This window comes from Bactrocera neohumeralis, unplaced genomic scaffold, assembly GCF_024586455.1.
Source record: "Bactrocera neohumeralis isolate Rockhampton unplaced genomic scaffold, APGP_CSIRO_Bneo_wtdbg2-racon-allhic-juicebox.fasta_v2 cluster11, whole genome shotgun sequence".
NCBI lineage: Eukaryota > Metazoa > Arthropoda > Insecta > Diptera > Tephritidae > Bactrocera > Bactrocera neohumeralis.
The window spans coordinates 955,764-966,299 of NW_026089624.1; the positions used below are offsets into that span (position 1 = coordinate 955,764).

General features: G+C 36.0%; 1 pseudogene; it reads left to right on the forward strand.

The window, feature by feature from the left end:
- The first annotated feature begins 9,418 nt into the window (after positions 1 to 9,418).
- On the forward strand, positions 9,419 to 9,621 carry LOC126766341 (small nucleolar RNA U3; annotated as a pseudogene).
- The last annotated feature ends 915 nt before the right edge of the window (positions 9,622 to 10,536 follow it).

A 10,536-nucleotide genomic window follows, 5' to 3' on the forward strand; every position in this document is an offset into this window, starting at 1 on the left:
TCCTCAATACAGTCAAAATAAATGAAAATACAATTCAATACTCAAAGTACACAAATTGATCTAATCTAATTAATTTTACAGCAAAATAAAAAAATATGTAAATGACGGATAATGAAATCTCGATTATCACTTTATCATGCGAGAGTATAAAATGTTCGGTGACGCCCGAACTTAGCTCTTCCTTACTTGTTTTTCTTTTCTCTTTGGACGTCATTGGTGATTGATCTTATCATGATCGATTTTTGAAAATATTAATTTCTTCGCATTTCTTGGTGAGTATTTTGATAAAAATAAATTAATTCTCGTTCGAATCATCGTTTTAATTTGAATATTTTTTGTTGTTAACTCGACTATAACCGCGTAAGCGGTGTCTACGCCAATTAAGAAGAAGAAGAATTTTAAATCGAGGTGGGCAGTATTCAGCCGTCAGGTTTAAGTCCCCGCATCGACTTTTTATAGATATTATTTTAGCTTGTAACTGCGCTGTAGCATGAGATTCTAAAGCATGATGGTTAAATCGTTTTCTAAACAACACTGGTGTTCCACCATGTGCCTTTCCATCTGGGTGGTTTGTAACATAGAGTCTAAACCCCAATATAAAACAAGTAAGGAAGGGCTAAGTTCGGGTGTCACCGAACATTTTATACTTTCGCATGATAAAGTGATAATCGAGATTACATTATCCGTCATTTACATATTTTTCAAATACCGTATTTGTGTAAAGTTTTATTCCGCTATCATCATTGGCTCCTAATGTATATATGTATTATACAGAAAAGGCATCAGATGGAATTCAAAATAGCGTTATATTGGAAGAAGGCGTGGTTGTGAACCGATTTCACCCATATTTCGTACATGTCATCAGGGTATTAAGAAAATATTATATACCGAATTTCATTGAAATTGGTCAAGCAGTTCCTGAGATATGGTTTTCGGTCCATAAGTGGGCGACACCACGCTCATTTTCAATTCTTAAAAAAGCCTGGGTGCAGCTTCCTTCTTCCATTTTTTCCGTAAAATTTAGTGTTTCTGACGTTTTTTGTTAGTCGGTTAACGCACTTATGCTCCTCCTAATGCGATCCTTTGTGCCAAATTTCACTTTAATATCTTTATTTATGGCTTAGTTATGACACTTTATATGTTTTCGGTTTTCGCCATTTTGTGGGCGTGGCAGTGGGCCGATTTTGCCCATCTTCGAACTTAACTTTCTTTTGGAGCCAAGAAATACGTGTACCAATTTTCATCATATCTCAATTTTTACTCAAGTTACAGCTTGCACGGACGGACGGACGGACAGACAGACATCCGGATTTCAACTCTACTCGTCACCCCGATCACTTTGGTATATATAACCCTATATCTGACTCTTTTAGTTTTAGGACTTACAAACAACCGTTATGTGAACAAAACTATAATACTCTCCTTAGCAATTTTGTTGCGAAAGTATAAAACATTGTAGTTGTAAGATGAGTTTGTGACAATAGCATTACATCTGTAATATTTTCGTCCATAGTTAGCATTCCACATATTCAATTCGCTAATTTTTTACTTAAAAAAGTTTGCAACATTGTAGACTTAAATTGTGTAATAATAGTTTCAACGCTTCCATTGGGTTGATTTTGGGGCAATTCCGTTGTGTTGGCTTTCACTACGTTTGAAAAGCTCTCTTATGTGGAATTGTCTTTAAAATATACAGGGAGGGCCAAAAGAAACCAAGGGGTGTAAAAGTTTAATAACTTTTTCGTTTATTAATTTTTTTATTTTTTCTTTCAGACTATATAATATACAAAAGGGAAATTTTTTTACACCAAGTATGAAAAATGATGTCTCTTTTTAGAGCATTTTCCATAAAATCTTTCAAAACTTGTGGCTGTAGCGTTCAAATTTCTGCACCAATGTTTGCCTTGAGTTCAGGGATTGTCTCTGGCTTGTTCACATACACTCGCTCCTTCAAATAACCCCAAAGAAAATAGTGGGGTGCTGTCAAATCTGGCGATCGCGCTGGCCAAATAATTTCCGAATTTCTGGAAATTATTCGCCCTTCAAAAATTTGACTTAAAAGTGGCATTGTGTCTCGGGCAGTATGGGCAGTAGCTCCGTCCTGCTGAAACCACATACCAGGTCTGTTTTCAGGAGCAGGACGTAAAAAATTTTCTATCATAAACCGATACCGCTTTCCATTTAATTTCAATAAAAAAAAAATTAATAAACGAAAAAGTTATTAAACTTTTACACCTCTTGGTTTCTTTTGGCCCACTCTCGTTTTAAAAGTACATTTGGATGTGGGATGTAAATCACCACACACTACGCAGACACTGCGTAGGGTGCAGTATGCTTTCGTGGGTCATTTCTCTACTCAACAATTCTGCAATGGAGCAGATGTTTTGGATTGTAAATCGGATGTGTTTCATTTTTCTTAAGTTGATTCGAATTTGCTATCAATTCTACTTTGAACACTGGTTGTGGGACTTTGTTTCTGATAAAGATATTTACAACTGATTTAGTATTTATACCACATTTTTCCAGTGCAGATGCAATATTTGTTATTATTTGACATGTATTTCACAGCATCCATGAAACTTTTTTCAGTGTATGTTTCAGTTTTTATTTCATCTATGTTACCTTTTTTCAAGGGCACAATGTGAAAATTGTTTGTGCCAATTGTCCAAATAATCAATAAGGCGTCTCGCAATAGTTAACCACGAGGCCCATTTTTACGGATAGAACATGTTCAAGATTTATGGATAACGAAAGTTTAAAAGACTTTTTTTTTATAACAAAAATTTTTAAAACTTTAACAATGTTTGATATCACTACAACTATTTTCAAAACTAACGAGCCGTTTGATTTGAATAACTTAAAAACAAAATTCATAGAAATTAATAGTAATATTCATACATACATATATGGTAAATAATTAATTTCTTTATATTTTAGCTTCCAACTAAGCTATGTGGTTTTTTTCGACATAATCAACTAGGGCGGCATGTGTCGAAAAGAAGATTTCTCGCCTCCTCGTTCACATGTGTATTAAGCCTTTTGTAGTGGGCATCTGCCTGACTCCTTATTTCTTCGGCGACTGTATTCACCCTTAGGTCTCGATGAATATCAGCATTTCTGCAGTACCAGGGAGCATTTACAATGCCTCTTAACACCTTGTTTTGAAAACGTTGTATAATATTACTACTGCCATCATTGGCACATCCCCACAGTTGCGCACCATATGACCATACCGGCTTGATTATTTCTTTATAAAGAAGTAATTTGTATTATATGGACAGGTTTGACCTTCGCCCAATTAGCCACTTCATTTTCGACAATTTCAGATTAAGTTCAATCCTTTTTATTTTAATATTCTCTTTCCAACGTAATCTAGCATCGAGCCTGATGCCAAGATATTTAGCTGTATTTGCGTATGGTATGCAGACATCTAGAACACTTATAGGTTGATAAGTGATTCTTTTGTTTGTAAAATTTACATGAACCGATTTGCCACCGTTTAGTTTTATTCTCCATTTTTTAGTCCAACCTACTACAGAGTTGATTGCATGTTGCAGTTTTAGCGCAGCTTTTTCTGCTGTTTTTTCGACGCATAGTATTGCGGTGTCATCAGCAAAAGAGGCACTCATACTGTTTGGTGCTAACGGTAAGTCTCTTGTATACAGAATATATAAAAGTAGACCTAAGATACTTAAGTTTAAAAGATGAATGAGCTGTTTTTCCATTCTTTAGAAGAGTTGCAGCAATTCCTGACGAAGCAACTGCTATCTTCCCTGATTGCATGCGTACTTCCATTAATCACTGGAAGAGTCTGTCGGAAATCTCCATCAAATACAAATGTTATCCCGCCCATGAGAGCAAATGAAAACAACACAACAAAATGTTGTTTTTGTTATATTCACACCATAACTCCCGCCCTTATCAGTGTTGCAGCTTAGCTAAATGTGAAATAACATTCTCTGTCTAAATTTAACATTCTCTTCATTAATGAATTTTTTTTTGAATTTACGCTCGTAAGTCAGTCAAAAATTAAAATTTTCTATCCTCATTGGATTCTCTTTAAAGTGGTTCAGGCCATTTTTCATTTCATGCTATGGTTTAGCAAGCTATAGCGAACAGACAAAAATCTAACTTATTTTTACATATAAGACCAGCGGACCCGACAGACGATGCGCTGTCTTTAATGGAAAATTTCGAACTTTTTTTCAATAAGCTGTAACAATGTGGACTGTTTTCATGAAATTTATTATAGCGTGTGAGTATGTGTATACTAGGGTGGGTCGATTCCGGACTTTTTTCGATTCGGGATTTCAAATAGTGCGGAAAAGTTGCCTTAGTACTTCCTGATTCCAATGCAACTTTTTGTTTTGAGATCGGATTGCATCTTCAACCCCAACTCCGGCCTTGAAATTTCGGAAATTCGCCTAAAATCGTGAAATTGTCTACCTAGCGCCTGAAATACGCATCTCATGGCAAAATGTATAAAACAAAAGTTATTTGTCACGTCATTTGCTACCGAAATGGTATACGAACCGCTATCATGGCCGTAGGACGAACCGTTCCCGAGATACGAGCGAAAATGCGGCGCATCACAGCTCAAGGTGAAAATCGGCTTGCGGCTACACTTCTTGACGTTGATTTCGCCGAGTGCTATCACTCACATTCATTCACCTACGCCAAAGGACACGTTCGGATAGGTCTCCACACAAATATTTTTCACCGAGTTCGTTCACTCTTGTCGGTGATTTCGGCGAGTTCTATCACTTACATTCATTTCCCTGCATCATACGACACGTTCGGTCTGGTCTCCACATGCTATCTCTTATATTCTCTCAACAGAACACAGAACTCAAAATGTTTGTATCCAAATTTAAGCTTAGACAGAAATGTCCTGTGTTTGGCATATATCCGTAAAATCTCTCTGAGTCCCAGTTACCTACTTATCAGGATGTTCTTTTGTATTATCAGTTTGAAAGATTTCGCATAGGACGACTCCGAGGCGACAATTATGAACCTAGGAGTAAAGAGGTTACAGATATAGTTGCAAAAAAACGAACGCAAGTTGGAAAGGTGGAATCATTCGGAAACTGGAAGAAAGAATAGGTAGGCCATTACAGTGGGTTGTTTGTCTTCTACATTTCAACGAACTTCCATTTCGTGCTCTTTTCGAACACATAGATGGTGTCTCAAAGAGTCCAAATACATTCTCTGGCGACATAGGTAAACTGCTTCCTGATTGTGAGAAATTGCTTGTTGTCAAATTTGAAAGTTTTCCATCCTGCCAATTACCTTCTGAGGTTATTTATCCGACCCAACTTAGCACAGACCAAGCTTATCTCTATAAAATATCAGCAGCTGTTATTTCCGGTCAATGTTCCTCAGATTTAGCGTCGATGCATCCAGGTAACATGTGCAAATCTCGCTGGCTCACCTGTGAAAATGGAATTCTGAGATTATGCATTGCTACTGACAAACCAACAAAGGGAATAAAGATTTTAGTCAAGTACATACTTACTCACCTTTGTGGTTCTCAATAAGATTCAACAGTTCAATCAAAGATGGCTCGTGCCATCTCTATGCTGCAATTCAAAAGTTGAGATACTTACCTGCTAAACTAAACGCAAGGTTGTCGATTCATCCATTCAACAGAATGCTTTCTTTGCTCTTCCAGAAAAGATTCTCCTTAGGATGATGACTGACGAACGGATAGAAGTCAGAAAGTTGGCCCTTGACCGTCTTCTGGCAGCCAGAGAAGCAGAGTCTGACACTGTAAATGGAAGGGTTAGATGTAATAAAGTGCCAAAGCTGAATTTCAAAGCTAATAATTATTACGATATGATTAACTGGAAGACTATTACCTTGACTGTTCCACCAGTTTTTTGTTCAGTTTCTAACGAAGAACTTATAAAAGGGCTGTCGGGAGACACTGCAGAGGTATGGAAATTTAGTGAATTCCCCTCTCACACCGTGGCAGTCGAGAGAACCGTCAAACTGGTGACAGAGGCATCTTCTAGAGTTATTGGCCCCCAATCTCATGATCGTTTTATACGCTCTACACTGAAATCTAGGCAACAAGTGTCAAAGTTTAGTACAAAATCTGATTTTATCAATAAATTTGACACAGATTCAGACTAAAACAAGCCTGACATATGGTTGGTTGGTTGGGTTGGGCTTGGGAGGAACCCGAAGAGCAGCCACCTCCACGGGGTGGGTTCTGGGTGATCAATACAGGTTAGCTGAGAGCTGCAACAATTTTCACCTTGCGCTGTGGCGCGCCGCCTTTTCGCTCGTATCTCGGGAACGGTTCGTCGTACGGCCATGATCACATATACCATTTCGGTAGCAAATGACGTGACAAATAACTTTTGTTTCATACAGTTTGCCATGAGATGCGTTGGGGTTGAAGATGCAATCCGATCTCAAAACAAAAAGTTGCATTGGAATCAGGAAGTACTAAGGCAACTTTTTCGCTCTATTAGAAATCCCGAATCGAAAAAAGTCCGGAATCGACCCACCCTAGTGTGTACTGTTATGAGTGAAATGAAATTTAGAAGCTGTGTTTAGTAAAAATTTTAAGTCGTTTTTATTAAAGGTAAAAAAACTTACACTCAAACTATTTTATTTTATAACATATATTTTTTGTAATTTACATAAACTTAGTTTATCGTAATGCCATTGGATGCACAATATTTTCGGTTAATACTTGAGGTTTATAAGCAAACAAACTCGATAGTTTTCCAACTCTGGAACATGCAAAATATAATTGACTGTGAGAGAAACAAAATATGCGCATGAGGTAAACCTCGTTTTTGCATTTCAATAGAGTAAAGCTAACAACGTGTTGCACCAAATACCGAGTGATGTGTGTCAAATTTATTAAAGATTTAAATTTTTGTTTGAAGATACGTGCAGTGATACCATGGCGATGCATCGATGCTCAAAGTGAAAACAGCAAATTTTTAATTTCATCTTAGCTTGGATTACACGTCATTTTGATAAAAGGATCTGGTTGGCCGTATACACGCACGTAAGTCATAGCGTTTTGAACGTATTCTTGCATATGACGCAGACTATCAATGTATGATAATGGGAGGATATACTTATGTAGTACCGGTGTTGTTGATGACATTTGTTGCATCTACGTTACCGATTATGGCACCAAGCAAATTAATGTACTCTTCAGTACGAAGTTTTGCTTGATTAAATTTTATATATCGTAATATCTTACTTTCGATTTTTACATACATATCCACAATGTACTGATGAAATAGTTGTCTGCATCGGACAATGTTGTTGTTTTTCGTAGAAGTTCATAGCACTAACTGTCTTCATCAGTTCTCCACCTGCACATGAATATATTTATGAGATAAACAGAAATTATTGACTTAAAGAAATTGTAAGATAATCTATAAATTGCACCTTTAGTTGGATTCCTTTGTTAAATTTTTAAAAGATTCCCATCTTCTCCATCTCAAAATATCAACGGATACTGCAAAGCATCGTAAGAAGGATCAGTGCCAACCACGGCTACCCGCTTGAGACAAATATTCCAATACAACTACACATTTTTCTCTATACACTAACACCAACGCACATTTTCGGGTTATTTTTTGTTTACCTAAATGCGATGAAAAAAAGTTTCTTTCATCTCTTGATTTATTTGAATGAGTGCGAAGGAGAAAACATTATGTTTCACTATCAATAGTGACAAAAGAAAATCCCAAAAAGGGTAATAAAAAAACGATTGAAAGACGCATGTCATTCGTGATCGTACTATCGTAAAGGAGGCTCGTACAACAAGAAGGTAAGTGAATGATTTTTTTTAAATAATTTGCAAATAATTACTTCATTTTTTTCAGATATTATTATCATTTTATACAATTAATCTTTCTTCAATATAATTATTATTTATTTTCAGGTATTAATAATCTTTATTTTATTTTCAGGAATTTGTGTTTTATAATATTTTTCCACTCTTTTATTTTCAGGTTTTAAAAATTCTTTTTTTTATTTAATCTTTTTTCAGATATTAAATATTTTTTAAATTAAATATATTTTTATTTGTATAAATTGTAATAAATTTTTTGTCAACATATAAAAAATAAAATAAAATAAAAATTTTGAAAATTAAGAAGTTTAGTTTGAAATTTTAAGAAATTTTAAAAGTAGGAATCAAAAAATGCAACCCTGCATCAGCTGTTTAAAATGCAACCCTGCATCAGCTATTTAAAAAGAGAAAATGCAACCCTGCATCAGCCGTCGATTGGGGATATTAGAGCAGGACAGATATACTTTTTTATATGACACTGCTGAATGAGCGCAACAAAGATGTATGATCACATGTGTACGCACGTGACTGGGTAAAATTGTCGCTCGGCCTATGTTAAAGTACACATGATTACCCTATGGATTACCCACTTTCTTACCCACTGATTATCTGGTTTTTTACCCGCTCATGGTTGGCATGGATGTTTGTTGAAAAAATCTTAAGCGTTTCGAAGATTGAAGATAAAACGTTAGACTCACTGAGATGCGCAACTAAAAGCTAATTGCCTGTGCTTTGGTCGAATTCAAGAATTCCGATTAAAACAGAAAAACGTCCATTCGCGGGTATAGTTTTTATACAATGGAATTCTTTATTACTTTAGTTTCATGAGTTAGCCTAAACTTTAACCTAACGGCTTAGACTATTCGTAAGTACTTTATGTATCCAAAAAAAGGGGGTAAGCATAAGTATGTAGTTATAATTCAATTCAGCAATTTCATAATTCATGGTAATAGAGTATTCTAACACATTGGTAGTAGATGATGGTTTTGTTAATCTATATATATAAAAATAAGTCCGTATATGTACGTCGCCGAACTAATCATAAACGCGTCGTGCGATTTCAACCAAACTTATACACTAGGTAGTAGGCAGTGGCCCATATATGGTTTATGTGAAGTTTGGTTGAAATCCGATAACGCATGTGTGTGCGGTGCGTATGTGAAGTGAGTGTGTTTTTGCCGCAGGCATTTTTGAAGTTATACTTCTTATACGAGTTCGGAAAAGGTTGCGATAGATTCAGGTTGTGCAACCTTGCTCAATATGAATCTAGGCAACCTTGTCTGCGAAGATGTTCGAGCAGCAAGCGAAGCGGTGACAATCGGCGATCGTTTGTTCGTTTCTTTCGGCGCAGCTCCGCTTTTCTGCCAACAACACAATGTTGCCATGCTTATGCTGTTGTTGTCTTTGTAGAACCATGTTTCAATTTTTTGTTGCTGACATATACACATGTGTGCGCATATGTATGTTTGTATGCTTGTGCATTATTGAAGTTATGCTTCTTTTTCTTTCGTTTGTCTTTCATTTCTGCGAATTCTCAACTATTTTGCGTATCTTTTGGTTGAAATACGCTGCGTTGGCCGTTGAAAAGTTAAGGCTATACTTTACAGGATCATTTCAGTAGTTAGTCTTCATTTACATTTTTTGGAAACCGACCCGAGGTGACGAGATATATCGTTTTCTCAGACAGCGTGAGGTATAAGAAGTTCATTTCTAATTTTGTCTTGTGGCATATTAGAAATGATGTTCCTTCGAAAATCGTTCGCTTACAACGGATAAAACGACTTCTGAGTGGTGATTTTAATGAATAAATTCCTTTTGGTTGAAATGCTCTGCGTAGGCCGTTGAAAAGTTAAGACTATACTTCTCAGGATCATTCATTCCTTTCATTTCTTCAAAGAAATTAATGATCTTTAGAAATATGCATATTTGCATTATTTCGTTGTCATTTCCATATTCGCAGCAATAGAATTTCTATGGCATAAGTAAAGTAATGGCCGCCGATTGTCACCCCTTGCCGCTGTAGCAGCTTCGCCTACAAACATGTGTAAATATGTATGTATGTATACGTATGATCGTGAATACATATCGACGCAGATTTTTGCGAGAAGCACCAGAAAGTTGTGCAAGTTATGATTTTTGGCTTTTGCCATCGTCGCGAAAAAACGACTTGTTGGCAAAGGCATGCTCGGGGAGATGTTACGGCCTCTGTTTCTATGAATGAAGCGAGATCGCTTGTGGAATTTGCGCCTGCGTTCATGAATGAAATCGTTTTTGTTGTAAAATTTACTACACTTGTTCTTCGCCAATTTGGCTGCCATATTGACTTGTGAAGATCAATTTTTTGTTGGTGACTTATTCATATGTGTACGCATATGTATGTTTGTATGCTTGTGCATTATTCGGCAATGTATGCAAATATATGTACATATAAGTATATATGAATGTATGAACATGCAAGTCAATGCGCGCACATGTAATAAGTATGATTTCAATTTCTGTACGCGGACATGCGTATACATACATACACTCATATGAGCATGTGCAGATACACAAGATAGGTTAGAAGATGTATGCCTTTTAACATCGTATACTATACAAATAAATATTTTTCTTACTAATAGAAATTAAATTTATCACAGCAATATACATAATATACATATACATAATTATAAAATGTGAATTTAAGTTTTCTAGTTTTCTTTCAAAAA